The sequence below is a fragment of the Trichosurus vulpecula genome, chromosome 6 (genome assembly GCF_011100635.1).
Source record: "Trichosurus vulpecula isolate mTriVul1 chromosome 6, mTriVul1.pri, whole genome shotgun sequence".
Classification (NCBI taxonomy): Eukaryota; Metazoa; Chordata; class Mammalia; order Diprotodontia; family Phalangeridae; genus Trichosurus; species Trichosurus vulpecula.
Genome location: NC_050578.1, coordinates 60,867,808 through 60,873,836, shown reverse-complemented (window position 1 = coordinate 60,873,836; position 6,029 = coordinate 60,867,808). Strand labels below are relative to the sequence as shown.

At 38.5% G+C, this 6,029-nt stretch overlaps 1 pseudogene; it reads right to left on the bottom strand.

The window, feature by feature from the left end:
- Nucleotides 1–4,524: 4,524 nt before the first annotated feature.
- Nucleotides 4,525–5,604, bottom strand: LOC118854617 (annotated as a pseudogene).
- Nucleotides 5,605–6,029: the final 425 nt, after the last annotated feature.

Sequence of the window (6,029 nt, the reverse complement as noted above, 5' to 3'; positions counted from 1 at the left end):
TTCTCTGATCCAGCCATCTTAGAGAGCAATGTGGAACTATGCCCAAAGGGCTATATAACTGTGCGTACCCTCTGACCCAGCAATACCACTTCTAGGGCTGTATTCCAAAGATACCATACAAATAGGAAAAGAACCACCATGTACAAAAATATTCATATCGCCGATTTTTGTGGTGGCCAATAATTGGAAATTGAGGGGATGCCCATCAATTGTGAAGTGGCTGAATAAGTTGTGATATGTTGTACATTGTGATAAGTTGTGTATGAATGTAATGGAATACTATGCTATAGGAAATGATGCACAGGCAGACTTCAGAAAAACCTGGAATGACTTATATGAACAGATGCTGAGGAAAATGAGTAGAACCAGAAGAACATTGTACATAATGATAGCCACATTGTGCGGTGACTAACTTTCATAGACTTAACTCTTTTCAACAATGCAGGGATCTAAGACAACTCCAAAAGACCCATGATGGAAAATGCTGTCCATATCCAGAGAAAGAACAATGGTGTATGAATGCTGATCAAAGCATACTATTTAATCTTTTTCTTTTGTTTTGTTTTGTTTCTTCTTTCTCATGGTTCGTCCCATTAGTTCTAATACTTTTTTACAACATGACTAATGTGAAAATATGTTTAATATGAATGTATATATAAAGGCTGGATCAGATTGCATGCCATCTTGGGGAGTAGGGAGGGGAGGAAAGGGGATAAAACTGAAAACTCAAAAGCTTATGGAAGTGAATGTTGAAAACCAAAACTAAATATTTTTTTAAAAGAAATGTTAATTCTCATTCCTGGCCATTTAAACAAGTTACTGATACATCTTATATATGAGACCTTTTTTTTCCTGAGAAAATTGCTGCAAAGTTTTTATTTCCTGACAGTTTTTACTGTCACTTTAACTATATTGATTTTATTAGGAAGTAGCTTTGAACTTTACAAAATGCATTTTGTCTTGCATGACCCTTTCTTTTTTTCCAATTTTAACATTTTTATTTAAAGTTTTGAGTTCCAAATTCTATCCCTCCACTTCACCCTCCCTGACATCATAAGAAATAAGATATGTTATACACATGAAATTATGTAAGACATTTCCATATTAGTCATTTTGTACAAATGACTTGAATGAAAGAAAAAAAAATTGAAAGAAAGTGAAAAACCATGCTTCAGTCTCTATTCAATCAATATCAGTTCTTTCTCTGGAGGTATACAGTATGTTTCATCATTAGTCCTTTGGGATTGTCTCTGATCATTGTATTGCTGAGAATAGCTAAGTCATTCACAGATCTTCATCAAACAACTTTGCTGTTACTATGTTATATCAGTAAAGAAAGATGCATGACCTCGAAGAGGACCATGGACATGCCTGATTGGTTTGGAATCATGAAGTATAAGAAATTCTCTAGATAGAAGGCAGAGGAAGAATAACATTTATTTACACATGAGAAAATCGAATCTAAGGACCAATAGTTCCAATTCCATAGAGTAGCAATTATATTCCAAAACTGGTAAGCCTACCTCAATGTAGTAAATAGGAAATTATAACAAAGTATTATAGCAGGGAGCCAAGCCATACTGTAACTGCTCCCATCCCCCCACCTTCCTGTAAGACCTTTCTGTAAAAAGTCACTCATGAATCCTAACTCTCCACTCAGCACTCTCTTCTGCAGCTCTGCCAACTCTGAGTTTCTTGATCTATGCAACTCTCTCTTGCTCAGCACTCTCCATTCTGCAGTCTCTCTTGATGCTGGCTCTCCTTTTGTGTCTGCTGCCTCAATGTCTTCATGATGTCTGCTTCTGAATCTTGCTGGTTTCTGCTGCTCCTAGTTCTGCTGCTCCCAGTTCTGGGCTCTCTTTTTATACAGTCCTAGCTATCATCTGATTGACTAGAACTCAGTGCACACACCAGTAGCTCTGGTCTTAGGGCCCTGAGGGCTTCGTGCCTCTGGAAAACTAGCAAACTAGTTTGGTAACTAGTAAAAGGGTATAAGCCTGGGGCCTCACACCTAGTTAGTGAATTGGTGTAGGCCTGTCTCTAATTAGGCCTCCCTTTGTTGGCCCAACTGAGGCCTATTCAATGGGCAGGAAAGATCTTTCACTTACTGATTGGCTTTACATATATACAACATTATCCTGGTTCTGTTCACTTCACTATGCATCAGTTCATATAAATCTATACAGGTTTTTCTGAAATCATCCTTCTTGCCATTTCTTATAATACAATAATATTTCATGACAATCCTATGCCACAGCTTGTTTAGCCATTCCCCAGTTGATGGGCATCCCTTTGATTTCCCATTCTTAGCTAACACAAAAGGAGCTGCTATAAATATTTTTTGTACAAATAGGTCCTTTTCCCTTTCGGGTGATATCTTTGAGATATAGACCTAGCAGTGGTATTGCTAGATCAAAGATTGCAGTTTTATAGCCCATTGGACATAGTTCTTAATTGCTCTCCAGAATAGTTGGATCAGTTTACAACTCCACCAAAAGTGTAATAGTGTCCCAGTTTACCCACATTAACATCTAACATTTCCCCTTTTTGACACATTAGCCATTCTGATAGGTGTGCAGGGGTACCTCGGAGTTGTTTTAATTTGCATTTCCCTGACCAAGAATTATTTAGAGCATTTTTTCATATAACTCTAGATAGCTTTGATGTCTTTGCCTGAAAACTGCTTGTTCATAACCTGTGAGCATTTATCAATTTGGGAATCACTTGTATTTTTATAAATTTGACTCAGTTCACTATATATTTGAGAAATGAGGCCTTTATCAGAGATATTTGTAAAAAAAATCCAGTTTTTTGCTTTCCTTATAATTTTGGTTGCATTGGTTTTGTTTGTGCAAAACCTTTTTAATTTTATATAATCAAAACAATCTATTTTACATTTTGTAATGCTCGCTATATCTTCTTTGGTCCTAAATTATTCCTTTATCCATAAATCTGACAGATAAACTATTCCAAGGTCTCTTAATTTGCTTATGGTATCACCCTTTGTATGTACATGTACCCATTTTGGCCTTATCTCGGTATATGGTGTGAGATGTTGGTCTATGGTTGGTTTCTGCCATTCAGTTTTCCCAGCAGTTTTTGTCAAATAATGAGTTTTTGTTCCAAAAGCCTGGATGTTTGAGTTTTTCTTATACTAGATTATAATGGCAATCACTATAGTGTAGTTTGCACCTAATTTATTCCACTGATCTACCACTCTATTTTTTTAGCCAGTACCAGATCGCTTTGATAATTACTGTTTTATAATACAGTCTGAGATGTGGTATGGCTAGGCCACCTTTGTTTACATATTTTTATTGATCCCCTTGACATCCTTGAGCTTTTGTTCTTCCAGATGAATTTTCTTTTAGTATTTTTCTAGCTCTGTAAAATAATTTTTTAACAGTTTGATTGGTATGGCATGGAAGAATAGATTAATTTAGGTAAAATTGTCACTTTTATTATATTAGCTTGGCCTACCCATGAGCAACTGATATTTCTCCAATTGTTTAGATTTGACTTTATTTGTGTAAGAATTGTTTTATCGTTGTTTTCATATGGTTCCTGGGTTTGTGTTGGCAGGCAGACTCCCAATTTTATATTGTCTACAGTTATTTTAAATGGAATTTCTCTTTCTACAAAACTCTTGCTGCTGAACTTCATTCGTAATATATAGAAGTGCTGAGGATTTATGTGGGTCTATTTTGTATTCTGCAACTTTGCTAAGGTTGTTAATAATTTCAAGTAGTTTTTTTAGTTGATTCTCTAGAATTTTCTAAGTACAACATCATTTCATCTACAAAGATTAATAGTTTTGCTTCCTCATTGCCTATTTTAATTCCTTTAATTTCTTTTTCTTCTCTCATTGCTATAGTTAACGTTTCTAGTAGAATATTAAATAATAGAGATGACAATGGGCATCCTTTCTTCACCTATAGTCTTAATGGGAAGGATTCTTGCTTATCCCCATTACATATATTGCTTACTAATGGTTTTAGATAAATATTTAAAGTAAGCTCTACTTATGCCTATGCTGTCTAGTGTTTTTTTCTTTTAGAATTATTTTATTAAATCATATGTACAACAGCTTCTTAACTCTACACATGCACTTAATTTTTTCAAAGGAAAAGGTTATGTCTTATTATACCATGATCCTAATAGCTTTTCAAAACTTTGAGAAAAATCTTAAAAAAGGTTTCACATGTCACCTGAAATTTACAAATTTAATATCATCAAAGACTGAATGCTTCTACACTCTTACAAAGACCACTGGAGAGAAACAACAATTAGAAAGCTAAGAAACTGTCTCAAAGGCATTTTTTGGCGTGTTTTTTGTGTTTTTTACAATCCTTCCTCCACAGTAAGGTAATGTTATTAAATAATCCAATCCATTCACAAAATGGCTCTCTGCATCTGCTCTGGTGTCTTCTAACACATCACTGCATATTTATGCATGACTGAGATAAGAGTTTCCTTAATATTGTTATTTCGATAACCTGAAGCTGTTCTGTTTCCTCTGGGCTCTCATCCTCTACTATTTATACACTGAAGCCCATGGCCAACAGGCAGAAAAGCTCGATAGCGGCTCCTTCCTCCATAAACCTCACTGCCTCCACTGCCTCCGGGACCATAGTTCCCTCCACCTATGGTCCCCCCATATTCCTGCTACCACCAAAGTTTCCACTCGTCATTAGGCCATAGTTTGAAGGTTGCTGATTAGTTTCCAAAATCACTGTAGTTCCTACTTCCACAATTGCCTCCTCCATAGTTGTCATAAACACCTCCGTAGCCCCACCCCGGTTGCCATAGCCAGGTCCTCCACCACCATATCCTCCTCTTCCTCCTCCATAACCAGGACTACCTCCAACATTGCCACCTCCTGGTCCTCCTCCATACCCATTGTAACCATCTCCAAATCCACGACCGCTTCCATATCCATCAGATCCCCTTCTAAAATTGCTTCCTGGGACTGGTCCAAAGTTTCCACCGCCACCACAGGAATCCCCAAAACCAAGGTTTCCTCCTGTTCCGCTCCTAGAACTCTGAACTTCCTGCATCTCTTGTCTAGATAGAGCTTCTCTTACTTCTGCATTATGGCCATTGATGGTGTGGTATTTTTGCAATACAATTTTATCCACAGGATCATGGTCATCAAATGTAACAAAACCAAAGCCCTCCTCCCCTCCTTTGTTTTTATCAGACTATCTGTAATTTTTTCAATAGTATCAATTTCCCCTTATTCCTCAAAGTAATCTCTAAGGTGATGTCCCTCGGTGTCTTCTTTAATTCCACCAACAAACAGTTCTTCACGGTAATATGAGCACCAGGTTTTCCACATTCCTCTCTGGCTACTCTCTTATTGGCTCAACCACTCTTTGCGTCAATTGAATGAGGTCTTGCAGACATGGCTGCATCCACTTCAGCCATAGATGAAAATGTTACAAAACCACATCTCCTTGATCTTTTACTTGCAGGATCCCTCATAACCACACAGTCTGTGAGCTTCCCCCATTGTTCATAGTAGTTTCTCAAACTTTTTTCTCTTGTTTCAAAGCTTAGGCCTCCAATAAAAAGATAACGCAACAGTTCCTTTTTTCTCTCCATGGCAGCGTCAGTCGCCTCAGGCCGGGGCCCCGGAGCCCAGCGAGGTGAGAAAGATCTCCGCGGACGGGGGCGATTCAGCGTCGTCCTGGCGCTGGTGGGGGGGCTGCCGTGCTGCTGCCCGGGAAACCACACCGCAGCCGGCCGCTGGGCGCAGGGTGCGAGGCAGGGAGCGAGCGCGAGGGCGGCCGGGAAGCTGGGAGACGAATGGGAAGAGCAGGCGGAGGCGGCGACTCCAGCGGCGGCGGCTGCTGCCACTGTGGCTGTCGCTCGCTCGGTTGGCGCTTTTCTTATCTAGTGTTCTTACTGGGAATGGGTGATGCATTTTGTCAAAGCTTTTTTCTTGAGATAATTAAGTTTGTCATATAATTTCTGTTGGTTTTGCTATTGATACGATTATGTTGTTAGTTTTTCTAATATTGAATCAT